Source organism: Sarcophilus harrisii, chromosome 2, assembly GCF_902635505.1.
Source record: "Sarcophilus harrisii chromosome 2, mSarHar1.11, whole genome shotgun sequence".
NCBI classification, from domain to species: domain Eukaryota; kingdom Metazoa; phylum Chordata; class Mammalia; order Dasyuromorphia; family Dasyuridae; genus Sarcophilus; species Sarcophilus harrisii.
This window is the reverse complement of record NC_045427.1, coordinates 384,914,074-384,936,437: the sequence shown is the minus strand read 5'-3', so window position 1 is coordinate 384,936,437 and position 22,364 is coordinate 384,914,074. Positions and strand designations below refer to the sequence as shown.

General features: G+C 36.6%; 1 long non-coding RNA gene across 1 annotated transcript; it reads right to left on the bottom strand.

Annotated features, from left to right (window-relative positions):
* Window positions 1–902: 902 nt before the first annotated feature.
* LOC116421660 lies at window positions 903–11,814 on the bottom strand. Its single transcript, XR_004232137.1, has 3 exons — window positions 11,786–11,814; window positions 11,209–11,375; window positions 903–1,062 (listed from the first exon to the last, which is right to left on the bottom strand). It is a non-coding gene; the product is annotated as an uncharacterized LOC116421660 (long non-coding RNA).
* Between the last annotated feature and the right edge of the window lie 10,550 nt (window positions 11,815–22,364).

Sequence of the window (22,364 nt, the reverse complement as noted above, 5' to 3'; positions counted from 1 at the left end):
CAACCAAGGGGACACATCACAAGGCCACCCAGTTCTTGGCTCCGAATAGGCTGAGAAAAGGTAGTAATTCAAGCTCCCTTAATCTACATAGAAAGAGAATTTATTATCTTTTTTTTAATTCCCCTAGCCTAACTTTTTTTTTCAAGTGAGATCACCATTCTTCCTGTTCCTCAATTTCAACATCTTGGTCAGCTATTGTTGTCAAATCATTTTTCAGTGGTGTTCAATGTGTTTATAATCCATATGGGATTTTCTTGGCAAAGATATTGAAGTGGTTTACCTTTTCCTTCTCCAGCTCATTTTACAGATAAGGAAATGAGATCAGAGTTCAAATTTGATCTCAGACACTTATTATTCATGTGACTTTGGGCAAGTCAAATCATTAAACCTCTGTTTGCTTCAGTTTCTTCTACTGTAAAGTGGGGTGTAATAATAGCACCTATCTCTCAGTATTGTTGTAAGATCTAATGGGATAATATTTGTAAAGCACATAGTAGGCACTATATAAATGCAAGCTATATAAGCCATTGCCAAGTCTTGTTAAATTACAGACATGGCATTTCTCATATCCAGGGGTATTATGACTGTCAAATGAGATAATAAGTGTAAAACACTTTTATAAATGCCAGTTATTATTATTGTTGTTATTATTAGCCTACAAATATCAAGCCTCCAGTCTGGCAACGGTTTTATTCTAAGTCTAACACACTCCTGCTGAGCTCAAGCTCAGTGTTTATAGAGCAATACAAGAATGTGCTAGTAAATGTTTAACAACCTAAAAAGAAATGTATGCACACACACTTTTAATCTGCATTATTAACACTTTTTCAAATCTAGAAAATCAACAAAACAATAAATCAATCCTTGATTTGCAGCAGAAATCCTACCGATTTCTGAGATGTAGATGCTCACACTGAAAATTTAACAGTCAAGTACTCACAAACTCATTAGAGCTGGCTGCAGTAGCTCTGCAGTCATCTCCATATTCTTTTCTCCACTTGAACAGCCACTGCCCAAGTTCAGATCCTCTTCACCTCTCACTCAGACAATTGAAATAGCCTCCTGGATGAAGGAATGAAAAAAGCATACATGTACTACTTGCTATGTTATACGCATTGTACTAAGAGTCCTGGGTACAAAAACAAGCAAGCAAGAAAGTCCCAGCCTTTAACCAGCCTCCATTCCCCTTGACACAAGTTTTTCCCTCTACAATCTATCTTTCACACACTTGCCAAATTGAAAATGTCTTTAATATTTTTATTTGTAAGCTCCTTGCAGACAGGGACTCTTCTTTGCATCTTTTTATATCTCCAATGCTTAGCATACAACCTGGTACATAATATGTAATTCATAAATATTGATTGGTTTACATCAACTTCATTTCCAAATTTGTTTTCTTTCCTTCTCTCTTCTCTATTCCCTTACCTGGCAAGCTTTTACTTATAATAAAAAATAAATAAGAAAGAGGAAAAATATTGCAGTTCAACAAAACAAACCTATATATCACCTGAGTCTGACTGTAAATGCAATGCTCTATAATCAAAGCCTCCTCAAAGATGGGAGAGAGCTCTATTTGCTCATCTTTCGGGTCAAGCTTAGTCATTATATTATTACATATCATTCAGTTTCATGAAGGTTGTGAATGTTCTTTCCATTGTTGTAGTCATTGTATATATTGTTTTTCTGAATCTGCTTATTTTTCTCTACATGTCTCTCTGTATATAAGTTCATATAAATCTTTCAATGCCTTTTATTCATTGATTCTTGTTATTGTTGTCCAGTCCTGTCTGACTCTTCATGATGCCATTTGGTTGGTTTTTTTTTTGTCAGAGACACTGGAGGGGTTTGGCATTTCCTTCTCCAGTTTATTTTATAGATGAAGACACTGGTGCAAACAGGGTTAAGTGACTTGCCCAGAATCATACAGCTAGTGAGTGTCTGAGGCACTCATGAAAATGAATCTTCCTGATTTCAAGCTCAAGGGTCTATTTACTATGCCATTTAACTGATTCTAGACTGATTCTTATAATGCAATAATATTGTTTAACTGTTTCCCATTCAATTTATTAAGTATCTACTAAGTTTCAGGAATTAGGCTAGAAACCGAGGATACAAGGATATAAATTATCAGTCCCTGTTCTCAAGAAAACTGCATTTAATCCATGGAGGCAACACATGCATAAAAGAGTTTACACACAATTGTGTGTGGGTGTGGGTGTGTGTGTGTAAGCCTTAGCAGCAGCTGAGAAAATCAGGAAAGACTTCACATAGAAAACAATTTGGGGAGAATACCATGGATCAGTTGCTGGATAAGGCATCAGGAAAAACTAAGCTTAAATGTAGCTTTAGATACTAATATTTACCTCAGCATGCTGTGTTTTTAAATCTGTCTGCCTAAGTTTCCTCATCTATTAAACGGGGTTGTTGTGAAGAAAAAATTGAGATAATATTTATAAGTGTTTTGCAAGGCATAAAATGCTTATAAATGCTAGCTATTTCATTATTATTATTAACAATAATAATAATTATTATATCATGCTTGAGCTGAACTTTTAAGGGAACTAGGGATTCTGAGAAGAAGCAAAAGTGAAAAGATTGTGAATTCCAAGTGTGGGAGATTCCAAGTCTATCTAAATGCAGAAGGATTGCAACAAATAGTCTAGCTTGCCTAGGACAGAGATTTCACTAAAGAAACTAAAGCACACTAAGACTACAAAGATAAACTGGAACCAATTTGTAAAGATGTTTAAAAATCAAACAGAAGTGTTTATATTGGATGCCAGGGAAAAAAATCATCAGATATTAGAGAAAACAGAGCAAAAAAGTAATATGATAAGAAATGGACTTTACTAATATCAATTTGGCTGTGGTGTAGAGAATTGATCAGAGAGATGAGAGGCTTGAGGCAAAGAAATATATTAGGGTGTGATTGCAATAGCTCAGGAGAGGGGTGATAAGGGCTTTCACTATGATGGTACTCATGTGGGCAAAGAAAAGGGAATGGATGTGGGAGATGACATGGAAGAAGATTCAGTAAGTCTTGGAATCCAATTTGGATATGTGACATGAAGAGTAGGAAATCAAATATGACAATGATTTGGGAGACTAGAAAGAGAGTGGTACTCCCAACAAAACTAGAAAAGTTCAGAAAGGAGGCATTTAGAGGGAAAGATAAAGAGTTCTGCTCTAGATGTATTAAATCTGTGAAATCTATAACTTGAAAAGTCCAATAGGCAGTTTGTAATACAGGGCTATACCTAAGAAGACAAAGATTGTATATATAGATATAAAAGTCAATCTTCTGAGAGATGTTAAAACCCTGAGAGTTAATAAGATCACTCAGTGAAAGGGTATATATAGAGAGAAGAGGGCCTAGGACAGAGCTTTAAGGTACACTTATGCTTAAGGAGTAAGACTTTGTTTATGATCCTGCAGAAGAAAGAAGAAATGGTCCAGAAAGCAGGAAGAGAGTCAAGAGAGAGTTATACAAGGAGAGAAAAGCAAAAAAAAGAGAAAGTATCTAGAAGTACACAATCATCAGTGTCAAATATTACAGAGACAAAGGAGAATGAGGATCAAGAAAAGGTCATAGGATTTGACAAAGAGATCATTGGTAACTGGAAAAAACAATTTGAGTTTAAAGAAGTTAAAAGTCAGATTGCAAAAGGTTGAAAAGTAAGTATGAAAAGAGGAAGGCAAGGAATGTAAATAGGTTTCTCTAGGATTTTGCTTGTGAATAAGAATAGAGATATAGGACAATAGCTTCAAGGAAAGGTAGAAATTTAAAATTATTGGGGTATTTTAAGGCTGGAGAAGACCAGGTGTACTTTCAGGGAATGAAGATGAAACCAGTAGATAGATGGAGTTTGGGGATGGATGGGGGAAAGGTTTTGAGATAAAGAGTTGAAAGGGAATAAAACCTACTACACAAGTAGAAGGGTTGATCTTGATGAGGAGAAAAGTAGCCTTTTCTGAGAGACAAATAAAATTGGAGAGAATAAAGAATTATCTCAAGGGGTTTTGAAAATTAACAGATATTTACTTTGTTTCCAGTTCTTTATTACTTCAAAAAAAAGTGCTGCTATTAGTACTTTGGTTTAATATGAAACCTTTCTACCTATTCTGATTTCTCTGGAATATATGACAAGCATTAGGATAAACAGGGCATGGACTCTTTAGTTCCTTTTCTTACATCACTCTAAATTATGCAATGGTTGAACATATTCACAGTTCCACCAACAGTAAATTGTTATTCCAAAAGCATAAGTTAATCCTTGTCATTCACTCTGCTCAGGAAGCTCCAATGACTCACAATAGTTCCTAGCATCACATACAAAACTCTTCTGCCATTTAAAATCCTTCATCATCTGTCTCTCACCTACATTTCCATCCTTATGACACTTTAGTTTCCGTTAGTCACTCCCCACATCCAATATGTAACCAAGCACTGTCATTTCTACTTTTATTACATCTCTCTTATATATCTTTTCTCTCCTCCGACACTGCCATCACCCCAGAACAACCATCATCTCACATCTGGGTTATTACTAAAAAATCTCTCCCTACTCTGGTCCATCTTCCACTTGGATGCCAAGGTAACCTTCCAAAGCTCTAATCTGATTATATTTCCTTCCCTCCCCACCCAAACGCAACTTTATTATCTTCAGAATCAAACATAATATCTTATGTTTGGCTGTTAAAGTCCTTCACATCCTGGCCCCTTTCTGTTTCCAATCTTCTTATATTTGACTCCCCTCCACATATTCTAAAATTTCATTGTTCTTCACACATAACACTCCCAATTCTCTTCAATAGCTGTTCCCCATGCCCGGAATATTCTCCTTCTCTAGTCCATTATCCCCTCCCCCTACCAATTTTCCTGGCTTCTTTCAAGAATCCCACCTTTTGAAAGATATGATTGCCCTCCCTGTACCACTTCCTCCATACTAGTGCCTTCTCTCCAAGATTATCTTCCATATTTACTGTACCTGTTTTGTTTGTATGTTGTTGTCTCCCCCATTAGAATGTGAGTTGCTTTGCCTTTTTTTGCATTCTCAGTACTTCACACAGTAACAGATTTTGATTAATAGTAGCTGCTAAATAAAAGCTTGTTAACTGACTGCCTGACTTCATGCCCTCTACATTCCAAACTGTCCAGCTTGCCCTTCAGCGTCCACTTTTGATATGAGGCCTCCCTTGATAGCTCCTCCACATGCTAGTGCTCTTCCCAGCCTCACTGAACATTTTTGTGGTTTTTTTATGCTCTGAATTATATATATATATATATATATATATATATATATATATATATATATATATATATATATATTACTATCACCATTCCCTAGGCCCAACTCCCCACTCCAATGCACAAAATAAAAAAAGAGTATTTAAGTTCTTTCAGAGAAGAGACTTCAATTTTGGTTTTGTATCCTAGAGGTCTAGTACAGGTATTTATAGTAAGTATTTAATGCATGCCTGCTAAATGAATGAATGAATGAGCTTGGATCACCAGATTAGACAGGGTTGATCATATGAATTAATGTTCCCATGATTCACAATGAACAAAACTTTCCCAGGAAAGAGTGGATAAAGCACAGGATACAATATTTTTTTAAAAAGAAACTCACGTTTCTAACGCTTTCATCATAACAGTCCTATGAAAGCTATAACAATACAGCCTCCACTGTTTTCCTATGGTCAGATAACTGTGAGTGACTCATAGAGAATGAACGTCAGCATTGGCTTGCAGTCCTGTTCAATGTGCACAGGCTTCTTTATAAAAAGTAGGGAAGATTGTATAAGGTGAGGGAAAGGGCAAAGAATTTGAATGGACCTTAGGACCTCAGATCCCAGAAAGACCTTAGAATGTAGAAGTCAGAACTGGAAATCATTATTTAGATTCCAGCTTCTCAAATTATGGATCATGACGTCATATAAGATTTTGTAACTGAATGTAAGAGTTGTGAAATTATGATTTATTATTAATAAATGTCTGATTTGTATGCCTATTTTATATACCTATTTATTGGGGGTCACATAAAAATTTCTCAGATGGAAAAGGGTCATAAGTGAAAAAAGCTTAAGAAGCCCTGGGATATCATAGTCAAAGTACTCCATTTTACAAATGAAGAAATTAAGGTCTTTTGTTATTCATTTTTCAATTGTTCCTGACTCTTCATGATCCCATTTGGGGTTTTTTTGTGGCAAAGATACTGGAGAAGTTTGCCATTTCCTTCTCCAGCTCATTTTGCAGCTGAAGAAACTGAGACAAATAGGGTGAAATAACTTACCCAAGGTCATACAGTTAGTATGTGTCTGAGGCCAGATTTGAACTTCTTTAGATCGTTAAGCAGAGACTAGAAAATTCCTTCTCAAGGATGCTTTAGAGAGCACCCTTACTCGGAAATAGGTCATACTAGATACCTTAGGAGTTCCCTTCTAAATCCTGAGATTCTTTGACTCCAGTGACACAGTGATAATGGAACTCCCATCCACACATATGTGTGACTCCACATGCTTATCCACCGTCCAGCATTGCCCTATTAGCCGGATCTAGGGGACAGCCACATTTCATGGCAGCAAGTCAGTTCCCTTGTGATTGCCCCATATAAATACAGAACGGATTAGACTCAGAAACTGACCTTTAAATATTCCATTTTCTCTGTGTCCCTCCTCTTGGTGCCACAGATAGGCATTCTCAAGGGAGTGCTGAGTGTAATTGCTTCGGTGTCTGCCTTGGGAAAGGACTGCCTTTGGTGCAATGCTGTTTTTGTCTTAGACTTTATTTTAGTTCCTTTGTATGAGGCTGGCTGGTACTGTCCTTTGCATTAGGCTAACTGTGTCAGATGGCAAGCACTCCTTGGTTGAATTTAGACTTGTCCCTTTACCTATGGACTTTGGGTCTTCTATATATACGCATCCAGTACCCAGAGACTCCCATCTCCCATAGAAATAATTTCCTTGGGAATGGATCCAAACCAGCCACTGGGTGTCAGACTTGTGTTGCCCAATTATAAGGGAATTAGCGGTCTGTTTGATTTTAGTAGTTAAAACTGTACTTTTTATAGTTTTCTTAAAATCAGAGAACCTTAGATGTAGAATAGAACTGAGGTCATCTAGCCCAATCTATTCTTGTTATGAATCTTAAGCTACAAGAGCAAAAATATGACATCCAGGTTAAGGGAGGTGATAGAACTATTGTACTCATGCATACCTATACACTCTTGGAATGATAAGATTTTATAGTTTGAATTATGAGTTATAGTATTTATAGCTTAAATATATACGTTTCCAAAATGCTCTCGTCATCATTTTGTGAAATGGATAATACGAGTATCATTATCTCCATTTTTATAGATAAGAAACTGAGGTTCGGAGAGCTTAAGTGATTTGTTCATGTCACCGAGCTAAGCAATGTCAGAAGCAGAACTCAAACCCAGGTTTTCTGACTACAAGTCCAGTGTTCTCTATATTCCATCACCCTGTAAAAGCCCTTAGAATATAGAACACAATGTCATTGCTACAAGAGAACTTAACAACACAGAACATAGAATTCTATTGCTAAAAAAAAAAAAAAAAAAAAAAAAGAAAGAACTTAGAACATAGTAGAATATTAGAGCCTGAAAGGTTCATAAGAGATAATTGGGGAGGAAGGAGCAGGGTGGCAAATATAATCAAGCAGAGAGAGGTAGAGCTAGACAGGAAATAAGTATGACCAAAAAAAAAAAAAAAAAAAGAAAAGAAAAGAAAAGAAAAGCAATTAGGAGAAAGGAATGGAAATGAGAAAATGGCAGAGAGTAAAAAAATCTTCCTAAGGATTATATTTTTTCAAGAACAGGTCAGATAACCAATCTGTCTGGAATAGTTAAAGTATATCCCTTCCTAGAGGCAGGTGACTGGTCAGAATGACCTCTTAAGGTCCTTCACAGCCTCAGGGTTTGATGAGAAGTCAGTTACAACATATGCTGCCATGATATAATCTCAGTCACTTCCCTTCCTTAGCTGTAAGTTAATTGTTTTAAAAACAACTTTTGGGTGGGGGGGGGGGGGGCTGTTTTTGTTTTAGGGTTTTATTTTTCTTTTCTTCCAAGGAAAAAGCCCCTAGCTAACATGTTTCTTCTTGACCACAATTCTGTATCTCCTTAAGTAATGAATGATCCCCTTAGAATCTAACTTCCATTGTAAGTCACAGATGATAGGCCTCTCATTTGTATGTTGCCTGAAAGACTAAGCCTTTTAAGGCATGTAGGGATGAGTTGGAGTAATAGTATTTTCCCTGGGAGCTTTAACTAGGTCACCATGTCCTCCAAGAGAGTTTGGAATTCTAACACAAATGAGAATAGAAAGGATTATGGAGATCTCTATGCAAATAAGCCACATTTTCTCTTTTTTTTGTTTAATATAATATAAATAGCCCTGTTCTGCCCTCACTCTCCACAATTTATCGATCAATAAACATTTATTAAATATTTACTCTATGTTAGGCACTTGGGATACAAATATAAAGAATGAAAGAATCCCTACCCAGCTTATAATCTAATAAGAAAACAAATAAGTATACAAAATATATAGACTAAATATAAAGTCAGTATACAAAATAAAGTATACAAGTATGTTTACAAAATATGTAGAGTAAAAATAAAAAGCATAAATACTCCCCAATAAAGGCATTTTTTAAATTAACAGTTATCTTTTTAAATACAAGATGATATTTAGAAAGAAGATACCAGTAGTTATGTATATCAGGAAAGGTTTTATGTAGAAGATAGCGTTTGGTCTGAGACTTGGAAAAAGAACCAGACTGGGTGAGAGGGATGAGAAGGGAATGAATTCCAGTCTAGAGATGACCAATACAAAGGCACAGAGGTGGGGAATAGAATCTTCTGTGTGGGGACACAGAAAAGTCCAGTTTGTCTGGATCACAGCATGCTGGAGGGGGGTTAATATACAGTCAAGTTGAAAAGATAGTTTGGGATCAGATTGTAAAGGAATAAATCTAAACAGACAAGTTTGCATTTCCTCCTTAAGGCATTAGGGATCCCCCTGGAGTTTATTGATTAGGGGACTGACAGGATCAGATCTGTGCTTAAGGAAATTCACTTTGGCAGCAACATGTAGAAGAGTAAATGTGAAAAGAGGGAAGAGCTTTGATGTGTGAGAGATTGCTGAAGTATAAACAGTGAAGATCTAACAACCTATTGGCTATATGGAATGGGGAAAAATAAGAAGTTGAAAATAATTCTGCATTTATGAACCCAAGAGACTGGAAGGATGCTAGTCACAGAAATAGTGAAAGTTGAAAGAGGAATAGGTTTTAGGGAAAAAATGTTGAATTCAGAAACGTTGAATTTGAACAATCTCTGTAACATGCTTCAATTTGAAATATGTAATAGGCAATTGGTGGTACAGGATTGGAGCTTAGGTTACTGTGGAATTGCTGGAGCTGATGGAATGACATGGCAGGCATAATAGGAAAAACAAATCCTTTCTACTAGAATAGAAATTATAACAAAGATGGAAAATCCTGTTACTATATGATAACCTGCCAGTGGAGGAGAGAATAACCCTATAAAAAAGAGGAGGAGGGATGGTGGTGGTAATGGTGGTGGTGGTGGTGGTGGTGGTAGTGGTGGTGGTGGTAGTAGTAGTAGTAGTAGTAGTATATCAGTAGTATCTTCAGATGAAAAAACTGAGACAAAATAAGGTTGCTTCTTCATGATCCATAATATAACATTTTCCCTAGATTCTCATTCATTGTTGTTATTGATGATAAGAATAGTTCACATTTTTGTAGTGTTTTATTTACAAATGACTTTTCTCACAATCCTATAAGATTGATAACATACAATTGCTCCCATTTTTTAGATGAGAAAATTTAGAGAGAAATTATTTCCCCGTGATAGACCAGTGAGTGTGAAGGCTGAAATTTGAACCCAGATTCTCTGATTTGAAAACTTAGATTCCAATGCAACTCAACATTTAATCTTTATTAAAGAGCAATTATATGCTAGTCCCTCTGCTAAGCAGTGAAGATACAAAGATTAGAATGTAACAGCCCCTGCTCTCAAAGGATCTTCCATTCTACTGGCATGGACTTTTGATACATTCATGAGTCAATACATAAAATGTACAAATCAAATTCAAAGTAATTTCAAGAAGAGGACAACATCTGGGAAATTCAAGAATGACTTAATGGAGAAAGTGACCCCAGATCTGAGTGGCATAGAATAATGGTGGAAGACTTCAATTATCCTAACATCTATCAGAGTTCTCTTTTTGCCAAAAGAAGAGCAGGTAATAACTTTTTAGGTTTTCTAAATTATATTTTCATCTTTCAACAGGTACAGAGACCAACAAGAGGAGATTGTGGAATATGATCCATCATCACTATCAGGGAAGGACTGGTTGCTAGAATGAAAAGTGATGAAATGAAAACCTTAGGGGAAAATATTTGTAATATAATATAAAGGGAAATCTAGACATAGTGATAATTAATATTGGAGAATAATTTCAAAAAGTTCAAAAGAAAGTTTATTTATAGAAATGTGATGGAGCCTGCTTGAAACATGGAGCCAAAGCATGTTGTTAAATTTTCTATTTTACACCTTGAAAATCAGTAAATGCTACAAATGAAACAAATCTTTTGTTGATTTTCTAGATTTAGGACAGTAATGGAAAAATGTTTATGATGCTGATTAAACTTCCAAGTACATCATGTGTACATTTTTTCCAGAGAGCTGGTTGTTAAGCATTTATCAATACAGCCTTGTATAGATCTTATCACATGAACTAATATTCTATTAGGAAAATCAGCCAGGAAGGAATGGGAAATTTTTTAGAATAGAATTCATAAAAGTCAAAGAGGAAAAAATTTAAATGAGGAGGAAAAATGGGAGTTGGTCTGAAAAGACCAATGTTCATGCTCCAATTAAGATTTCAAAAAGATATAAAGAGAAGATGGAAGCAAGGCAGGGAATAAAAGGTGAATATAAAAAACTGGCACAGTCCTGTAAAACTTGTGTCAGAAATACTAAAGCTCAGTATAAGCTGAGTTTGGCAGGGGTAGCTAAGGACAATAACAAGGGATTTTTTGTGACATTGAGGAAAAGATGAGGATTGTGCATGGAATAGAATGACTGCTTGGGGTGGATGGGATGAAAATAACTGACAACAAAAAATGCAAAGGCTGAAATGTTCAATTCTTACCTTGCTCCTTTTGTTTCTATTCAGAAGAATGGCATTTCCTCTGGGAGTGACAAATCAAAAATGACCAATGGAGAGTTGAAACTCAAGGAAAAGAGACAATAAATGAGCATTTCCTTGTCCTTGATGTAGTCAAGTCACCTGCCCCAGATGAACTATATCCTTGGGCACTGAAAAAAAAAAATTGGCAAATAAAATTGCTGAGCCTATATTGGTGATATTTGAAGATCATGTGAAATGGAGGAACTACAGTAGGACTGTAGAAAGGCAATGTCATTTCAATTTTCAAAATGGAAAGGAAAATAGAGCCTGAATATTATAGACCAGTTTCAATTCTTGGGAAAATCTTAAAACAGATCACTACAGAGATGGTTATTACTATCCAGAAAAGGAAGCAATTGTTACAGGATTTTAACAAAGCCTAATGAAGAACAGGCCATGCCAGATTTATTTCCTTTATGAACAGGATTCCTGAATCAGAGTACAGATACAAATATAATTTACCAAGTTTTTTATTATTTTTTTATTTTTAAAGCTTTTTATTTTCAAAACATATACATTTGTAATTTTTAACATTCACCTTTACAAAACCTTGTGGTCCAAATTTTGTTTCCTTCTCTTTTCCCTACCTCCTCTCCTAGGTGACAAGTAATCCAATAAATGTTAAAACGTGCAAGTCTTCTATACATATTTCCACAATTATCATGCTCTACAAGAAAAATCAGATCAAAAAGGAAAAATGAGAAAGAAAACAGAATTTAAGCAAACAACAACAAAAAGAGTGAAAATACTATGTTGTGATCTACACTCAGCCCCCACAGTCCTCTCTTCATCACAAGACCATTGGAACTGACCTGAATCATCTTGACTGTTGAAAACAGTCACATCCATCAGAACTGATCATTATATAATCTTGCTGTCTGTCACCAAGTACAATGATCTCCTGGTTCTACTCACTTCACTTAGCATCAGTTCATAAATTTACTAGATTTTAGCAAAGCATCTGATAAAGTCTCATACTGTTCCTTAGAAATATGAAGAGGTGATTAGATAGTAATAATTAAATGGTTTGGGAGGTGGTTGAATGACTCACTTTGAAGAACAATCATTAATACTTATCAGGTCTCCAGGGGAGAATCCTGTAGATCTGTTTAGCTACATGCTGTCTCCATTTTTATCACTGACTTGGATAAAAACTGAGATGTTAATTTTCATCAAATGTGTAGATGTCACTAATCTAAAAGGGAAAAATGACATATCATTTGTCAGAATTGAGATCCAGAAAAAAATCCTGTTAAAACAAGACTAGATCAAATAAAACGAAATTCAAAGAGGATAAGTGGAAATTAAATCAGAGTCCAAAAAATCAGCTTCATAAGTAAAAGATAAAGATGCATGGTTAGAATGAAAATTCTCCAAGGAGGAAGAGGTTGTAGATTATGAATTCAATGCAAATCACTAGGGTGGTGATGTAGCCAAAACAGCTCATGTAATCTTGAGCCGCATTAAGAGAAAGAGATAACTTTCAGGAATAAAGAGGTGAGGATCCCTCAGTATTCTTCCTTGGTCAGATCATATGAGAAGAATTATGTTCAGTTCTAGTTGGTACAGATTAAGAAAGATAAGTTATAGAGCTATATAAGTAAGCTATAGGGCATTCAGAGGAGGAAAACCAGAATGATGAAAGGCCTTAAGTCCAAATCATAGAGGATTGGTTAGAAGAACTAGGGATATTTAGTGTGGCGAAAAGAAACCACTGCTGGGATATTGTAGCTACATATATCTTCATTGTCTTATGGGAAATGGATCAGATTTGAACTGATTGGATCTGGAAGGCAAAACCAAGAGCAATGAATAGAAATTTCAAAGAGGAAATGTCAGACTTAGTATCAGGGAAATATTCCCAAGTATTTCAGTTGTCAAAAAATCAAAAAGATTGCCTTGGGAAGTGGTGAGTTCCTTCTCCATGAAAGTCTTCAAGCAGAGGTTGGATGACTGTTTCTTTAAGATACTATAGGGTTTGTTTCAGTTATGGCTTCAACTAAATAGCTATTGAGTTCCCTTTTGGAAAACATGGAATATGAATAAAATCAATATACCATGACACATGCTTATGGCTTCATAATAAGACTTATAGTCATTAATGCATGCAATGAAACTTTATGAACTATTCAACAATACAAACATCAAACCCTGTAGGAATAAATCATTAACCTGATTTCTTGAGATCCTATTAAGCATATCCTAAACCTATGTTCACAACAAGATTCCATCTCTGCCCAGTCAAAGATTGGCATTTGAAGGTAGCATTTCAAAATGTTTTCATCAATCAGCCATGCTCTCAAGAGAATACAGAATGCTAATTTTTCCAAGTTCAGGGAATGCAAGCTTCTACCCCAATCCTAACCCAGTAGGAAACCAATGGCTAGGACCTCCAATAGGATTTTATGATTCTGACTTATGTTAAATATAAGTAAGTTCTCTTTGATAATCAATAATCTAAGTTTATGAAGAAATTACCAATTGTTTCTTAATGTCATTAGCAAGTGTTTATTAGTAATTTATTAGATTTAGTATACACATATTATTAACAATTGTTTACTGCTGGAGGAGTGGAGAAATACATCATTAGAAACAGTTTATCTAATTTGGGAAATTGTCATTGTCAAACTATATTATTCAATTGTTTATTTTACTTCAGAAAAAAAAAACAGCTTACTTAACCACTTAGCCACAAAATGGAAACTTTCAACAAAATGGAGTTCATTATCTTTAAGTTAACATACTTATTCTCACTATACCTTGCAATTCTAAAACTTTGTATTTTCTTCATCTTTGACTTTGGGGAAGCCACAAAATTAAATTAGACATGATCTGTGAGCTCACAGTGTATTGAGAAAAGATGTGAAATGTAAACAAATAGTGAGAACAAATTGAATCATATGCATACATTAGAAAAATACAAAGAACTGCTATGAGAACAGAGAACAAAGGTAGCTCAAACAATGGGGAAAAGGTTCCCTGATGAAAGTGACGTATGAACTGGGTTTTCCATATCTAGTTTCCATATTGCACATTTCTGAAAGCTTTAAGATTTTAAAAGAAAAATAACCCTTTGAGGGAGTTTGTGTTTAAGTATTATTATTTTATATATATTCATGTTGTAGTTGAGGAAAATAGGGATAAAAGATATAAACACTCAACAATAAATGCTAAGTTCAGGATTCAGATATAGGCATTCTGATACTTTTTTTTCCTGTGATATATCTAAGTATATCTGGCTGGACCTGAAAATCCTAATATTTGTTTTCTTACAAATGAATCAAAGACCATTGTCTGGACAACACTCTGGTTAATTCCAATAGAATTTATTTAACAAACATTTGTGTAAGGTCATATTATGTGCATGGCTCGGTGTATGATATTAACCTGGAAGATTAGCAATAACTTCCTACCCTCTCTCTTTTCCCAAAAAATGGTGAAACTGGGGTTTGAACCTAGGTCTCCTAACTCCAAGCCTAGTGCTCTGACCATGATATGAACTAAATCTCTAAAACCAAAGCATCACATATTCTACCCCCCCCCCAATATCACCTTTCCCAATGGGAAAAAAAAAGATTCATCTTAGAAACAAACATGAAGAGCCTCAGAGCTCCTCCCATGCATGACATCACAGTGCTGGGTTGGCTCAGCATTTCTCTGGGTACCACGGTCTGTAATCAGGCAATACTGAAAGGCTGGCCTGGGAGGCAGCAGGATGGGAGACTGGAAACGGCAGGATCAAAGCCTTTGTCTCAGGATGTATGTCTGTATTTCTGTCTGTGAAAGGGATGGGTTCTTTTTTTATGAATGGGTCCACTGTGATTTGAAACCAAAGCCCAATTGAATCTCTTGTCACTTTCTCTGTGTTCTGTGGGGCTGAATTTCACCTTGCGTGTCCCCAAGACATGAGAACAGATGGGGAATTCTGTGAGGGTGAGTGGATATCCAGTCTATTTTAATTCTCCACCCCATGCACCCTGAAGTCTGAGCTAACAGAAATATAAATGTTTCAGAGTACATAGAAACCGCCCCGGGCAAGGGCTTCCACTTGTCAATTTCCAGATGTCCCCAGCTGCAATATCATTGGATGAGCAATGACAATATACCCTCTACTGTGTTCCTATGGCCTGATACGCTGAGTGACTCATGGAGAAACGTCATCGTCTGCTTCCAGCCTGGCTGAAGACACATAGGCTTTTTACGAGCACCGAGGCAGGTGATGCAAGAGAAGGTACAGGGCGTCAGAAGATGCACTTCTATTGCTTATGACTTGAATGACATTTAACAAGCCAGTGAACTCTTGTGGGTCTCAGCTTTTCTATAAAGTGGAAATGCTATTTGTCCCTCCTACTTAATAGTATTGTTAAGAAAATCAAATAAAATTAAGGATTTGAAGGGAATTGAAAAGCATAAAGTATTATGCAAGCTAATAATGTGTTTATATGCATGTATGGATATGTGCATATATATGTGTATATGTATGTCTACATATGTATAGTTATTATATAATATATAAATTATGCAACTGTAGACAACTCCTTTAATATATATCTCTGAGCCTGCCTCATAATCTATAAAATTATATATATGCATATATATAAAAATATGTAACATAAATGTATGAATATATTCTTATTGTACTTTATTTAGGAATTACCTGCTTTTAAATGTTTATCTTTAAATGGCTTTAATTTTTTTTTTTACTTTTTTAAGTTGAAATATATATTCTTATAAATTCATAACAAGAATTTTGAACAAAAAACCTATTAAAATATCAGGTACTTCCTTCAGATACAAATGAGTTACTTACACCTGGTGACAATACTGGATAATTGCAGGAGAAAGTATTCATGTAGTTAACCAAATGTTGAAACTTCAAACCTAACATTATGAAATAAAGCAAACATCTGTGATCATGTCTGTGACATTCGTTGGGCCCAGAAGATTAGTTCATTTTAGAGCTCCTGAAATCATTCTATCATTCTTTCCAACATAAGAACCTATTCCCTTCTTATCAACCCATGTTTCTCTAGTCTCCTCAGGGTTTATATAGACTTTCTAAGGTCACAGGATACCAAAAACAAATTATTTTTTCATCACAGTTTTGCCAGGTCTGGCTCTTCAAATCCATCATCTTCCTCATCATCTAGAGCCCAGTTTTTTATAGTGCAGATCAAGACTCCATATGGGGTCTTGCAACTAAATGGGGGCATTGCAAAATCATGATTGATTATCAGTAAATATTTGATTCATATACCTATTTTACATACATACATACCCAGAACTATGAAAAAATTTCTCAAGTGAAAAGGAACAGTGAATGGAAAAAGTCTTAAAAGCCCTAATTTAGAGCAGAGAAATCATTCAGCCACATTCCAAGTGCTTCAAACCACCAGTTAAAACATAATCAGGAAAAATATAATGAAATAAATTAAAATACAATAGAAGATAGAAAATATCAAAATGTGTTTTAAGGGGATATGTAGCTTGTAGGGATTCTTATGGATGATTTAGTGGATCTTGTTTTCATTTGAGTTTAACACCATTGATCTAGACTGTGACCTCTCCCTTTGTTAGCCATAGTTTCCTGGAAACATAGATCTACTTTTAGCCCTACCTATCCCTTTATCCTACTGCCTCTCCAACTGAGGAGCCCTTAGAGAGGGGCTCTAGATCAGCATCTGGCTCCCTTAGTGCGCTTATTCCAAAATCAGTTGTCTATTCAAACCTTATTTCCATCAAACTAGACTCCAGGTAGAACCCAGCATCATGTCCTTCTACTAGGTCTTCTTGCCTTATTCTCTTCCACTTCTATTCCACCCTACACATACTGCCAAATTCACATTCCTTCTTCTGCCTAAATCCGAACAAATCAATTCCTTTTGAGTTACTATCCTATGACCTGGAAAAAAATCACTTTACCACTAATGATTTTTCTAAACTTTTTGCTCTCAGGATTCCTTTGGTTTATATTTTTTAAAATTATTAAGGCTGTTCTAAAGAACTTTTGTTTACATGAGTTACATTTATCAATAATTGTCTTTGTAATTTTGTCAAAATAGTTTTGGCCTCGAGAATACCCTTCAAGGGTCTCAAGTGTACCAAGCAGTTCTTGGATAACACTTTTGGAACCAAAGGACTAAATGATCTCCAAAAGCCTTTTTACTCTAAATCTTATGAAATCTGTTGTCTACTGAATCCATTTCAAACTCCTTAGCCTGGCATTAAAGGGCTATTTTTCCAAACTGATCTCATACCACTCTTTCATTTATCCATATTAGTTTTAACTAGCCCCAGTCCCCAAACACATTCCTGTTTTTCTTATATTACCTTTGACTTTGCTCACACTGTTCCCTGTATCTTTTTCTTTCTTTCTTTTCTTTTTTCCTTCCCTTCCTTCTGTCCATATAAATTATCATAACCTTATCTGCATTAACTCTACAAAGGAGTATAAATTTTGATTGCTGAAACCTCCCATGATATCTTGGGATTTTGGGACTAGATTTCTTTCTTAAGACTGAATATGGACCGATGCATAAGATTTTCACCTGTGTGTTGCTTGTGTGCTTGGTTTTCTTTTCTTTCTTGTGTTTTTTTTTTCTCTTTTGATTTGATTTTTCTAAGCACAGGATGACAAATATGGAAATATGTTTGGAAGAATTGCACATATTTAACCTATAACATATTTTTTGCCGTCTTGGGAGGAAGAGAGGAGGGGAGGAGAAAGAGAAAAATTTGGAACACGAGATTTTACAGAGATGAATGTTGAAAACCATCTTTGCATGTATTTGGAAAAATAAAATACTATTTAATAATAATAGTAATAAAGAACTATACCTTAAACCAAAATCATTCTGGCTCTTTTTGTTTGACCAATAATAGTACACAGGCCAAGCCCTACTTGGTCATTGTTTGGCTCTGACTGGCTCAAAGTGAATGTAAATAGCAATTATTTGTTTTGGCCTAAGGGTCTTTCCCTCCCAGATTGATTTTTTTATTAGGTAAAAGAGGCAATGCCTCAGTCAAACTGAGACCTAAAAAAGACTTTAGCTTAAAAAAGCCAAGATTTCCCACTGCACCCAGGCCCATCTCCACTCATCCTGGTCTGTACCTTGCCATTGGACCCAAATAGCTCTGGAGGAGAAAGTGAGACTGGTGATTTTTCACAGCCTTCCCTCATCTAAATCCAATTCATTTGCATGTCATAGCATCACCTCCATGATGTCATAGTTCATAGACATCCTCAAGAATGAAGGACAGACAACAACAATAATTCCTGTACCTGGAATGTCCTTCCTCCCCACCCTCTGAACATCCTTTTGCCTGCTGAATTCCTACCAAACTATAAGGCCAATTCAAACTCTCCTGCCTCCAGAAGGCTTTCTTGATTCTGATACTCCCTCCATCCTTCCTTTGGAATTGAACTCCCTCCCCCAAATTTCTTCTTCTTCTTCTTTTGTGAGGCTGGATTTGCCCAGGGTCACACAGCTAGGAAGTGTTAAGTGTCTTAGGTCAAATTTGAACTCAGGTCCTCCTGACTTCAGGGCCAGTGCTCTTTCCACTGCACCATCCAGTTGTCCCTCCCCCTAATTTCAAATAACATTTTATTTAGACCTCTCCAACACAGTTACATATGTTTGAGTCTCATCCCTCTAAGAAACTCTTAAGTTCTATTATGGCAGGTATTATGTATGTCCTCTCTAAATTTTGTTCCTCAGTATCTAGCAGTGTTCTGCAAACAATAGGCTTTTATCTTGCTATTGGAATTATGAGATATCAAATAGCTTATATTGTCTGCTTCCTGCTCAAAGTTTATCTAGTTAATCCCTAAATCTCAAGAGCCAAAGGCAGATAATAGAACCATAAATGAAGAGTTAGTAGGGACCTTAGAAGTCAGCTAGGTCTAACTCTTATCCCTTATTTTATAGATGAAGAGACAAACTCCCTTACTTGCCTAAGGTCTTATAGATAACAAGTACCAGAATTGGAATCTAGTGCCCCAAAAGATCCAGTATTTCATGCTAAGGGAACAATTTCATCAGCAACTAACCTAGACAAGGTGACTAATGACCAGAATTTGTGCCTACAGGCCCAGTCATATGACCTTACATAGACAGAGAAATGCATATAAAATGGGGATGATATGAAGTCTGAAAACTCTGGATTTAGTCTAGAAGAGACTATGATTATCCAATCCAGGCCCCCTCACTTACAAAGGAGGAAATAAAAGCCCAGAAAGTGATTCTGGGTTCACACAAGGTCCCGAGCAATAGGTAGCAGAGTCTGAATTTGAACCCAGATCTTGCACCAAAGCCATGGCTTCTTCCACTTCACCAGCCTTCCTGAAAGGCAGCAGACTGTATCCCAAGGCTGATCCGAGGCTCCACCTGGCTATGCTCACCTAACCCCTGCCAAGACCATCTGCAGGCTGGTGCCAAGCAAGCTTTATTCCAGCCTAATGTGTATTTCACCAGAGTGCAGGCAGTAATGACAGAATGAGGTTAGGATGTGGAGAAAAATGACATGATTATTTTATCCAAGGTGTCGCAGGGGAAAAGGGGGGAAGGAGCCAGTGGCAGGTAGTCTCTGGGCTTGGGGGTGACTCAGGGAGCTCACCCATTTCACCCCCAATAAATGTGACGTGTGCTTTTCAGAAGATCTATTGAGGGGAAGAAAGCAGGCAATGAGTAATGGGGCATAGCTTCTTTGTAGGTATATAACTGATTGCACAAAATAATGGAAAGAAGCCAAGGCCAGGACTCGGTAGTCCTAGATTCAATTTCCAACTGCTAAGTACATTGCTGTGGATTGTAGATAAGTCATGGAACCTATCTGTGCTTCATCTGTATAATAAGGAGGATACTCATACTATTAATATCCTAGATTCAGATGAGATAATGGGTAGGACAGTGCTCAAATGGAAGTTAATTATTCTCTCTACTTGACAGACAAAAAAACGAAGGATCTGAGACCTAAAGTAAAAACCCCAAATGGAGTCATGAAGAGTTGGATTGGGCTGAAATGATGTAACAACAAAAGCTGAGTGATCTATGGAAGTAGTTTAAGGAAGAATTAGATCAAAAACCTCAATCTATTCACACCAAGTCAAATGTTTATTCTATTATATCACACTATCTCACAACTAAAGTTTGTTCACTCTATTGGCTAATAACACTTTAGCTAGAATTAGTTTACTAGATTAGCCTCTGAAGAGATTAGGAACTAGAAATAAAGACTAGTGAATTATAATGAGAAAGGAGAGCAAAAAGTCTATAGCATTAAATAGTGCCTGAAAGGGAAGGAAGAGTATGTGGGGTTTTGCTTTATTTTATTTTTGGAGGGGGGAAAGTTTTTTGAGCATTAAGGAGTCATCATGAAGACCCCTAGATTACAGAATGCCAGAGCTAAAAGACACGTTTGATAGAGAATGTTAGCAAATAGACCAGATCTCAGAGGTCCAACTCCCATCCCAAGTCTGACTTCCTTCTACAAAAATTCAAAGTGTCTCAATGTTTGAACACCTACAGTGACAGGGAATTCACTACCTCCCAAAGAATGCTGGGGTACTGAAAACCAATGCTGCTCAAAGATGGTTCCTATGACAGCAGCTTTCAAGGTTTCCTTGCTCCCTGGTTTTGCTAAAACACTTTAAAGGAGCCTCCTTCCAGCTCCTCCTTCCACACTAGGATTAATCCATCACCAAGTCTGAGCTAGTGCGCCAAGCCATTAATCACTCGGGACAGCTGCCTCAGCAAGAAGCAAGCAAGGTGACTGCCGAAAACCATGAGAGGATGGGAGAGAACGCGGGATAGACACCGTGACAGACAGCCCAAGGGAGCCTATGACACAAAGCAGGCAGGTCAACCAGAGGCTGCTGTGGCAGGATCTTGAGGCACACATTCCAACTGCGGAGGAGGAGGTGTAGACAGAGAGACAGACAGACAGAAAAAGAAAAAGAGAGAGACAAAGACAGAGACAGAGACAGAGAGAGAGACAAAGACAGAGACACAGAGAGACAGAGAGAGATAAAAAGAGAGAGACAGAGAGATAGAAAGAGAGAGACAGAAAGATAGAGACAGAAAGAGTCAGAGACAGAGACAAACAGAGACAGAGACACAGAGACAGGGAGAGACAGACAGAGAGGCAGAGACAGAGACAGAAACAGACAGAGAAATTAAAAAAAAAACAGAAAGAAGAGATACAGAGAGAAATAGAGGCAAAAAATAATTCAGTAAAAAACCAAGACAGACACAGAGAGACAGGGAGGCAGAGAGACAGACATAGGAAGAGACAGAGAGAAAAGAGGTGCTAAAGAGAGAAAATGGAGAGAAAGAGGCAAAAAAGTGATTTAATAAAAGACCAAAAGAGAGACACAGAGAAACCGAGATGAGACAGACACAGAGAAAAAGAGATAGACACTTACAGGAGAAAGAGAAACAGAGAAACAGAGATGGAGAGATAGAGAGAGAAACAAGCAGAGAGCTAAAAAAAAAAAAAAAAAAAAAAAAAAAAAAAAAAAGATGCAGAAAGCGATACAGGGAAAGAATGATTCAGTGAAAGACCAAGAAGGAGAGAGGGAAAGGGAGAAAGAGGGGATGGAAAGTGAAAGAGGGAAAGGGAGAGAAGGAGAAAGATGGGAGTAGGGGGAAAAAAAAGAAAATGAGACAGGAAGGGAGAGATAGAGAGATAGATATGAAACAGAGAGATAGAAGCCAGAGATGGAGGCAGGGGGGAAGAATGATTCAGTGAAAAACCAAGAGACAGAGAAACAGAGACACAGAGAAACAGAGACAGAGAAAGACTGGAAGAATCATATCTATCATGATTCTAATAAATAAATGCCCAATGACTCAAAACAATGACACAAAATCTGTTGAAGAATCTGAATATAGACGGTCTAAATAAGAGGTAATTCAGAAAGGATCTGAGCTCTGTCTTCAAATATGTGAAGTTTTCATATGGCAAGGGGCTTTTACTTGTCCCTAGTGGACAGAACTCATCTCAATGGGGACAAGCTCCAGGAAGGCAGAATTTGGCTTCATATCTCTTGATCATTTTGGTAAACAGAACTAGTGCTGCAGGATGAGCTTGCCAGAAATCAGAGCTATCTAAAAGAA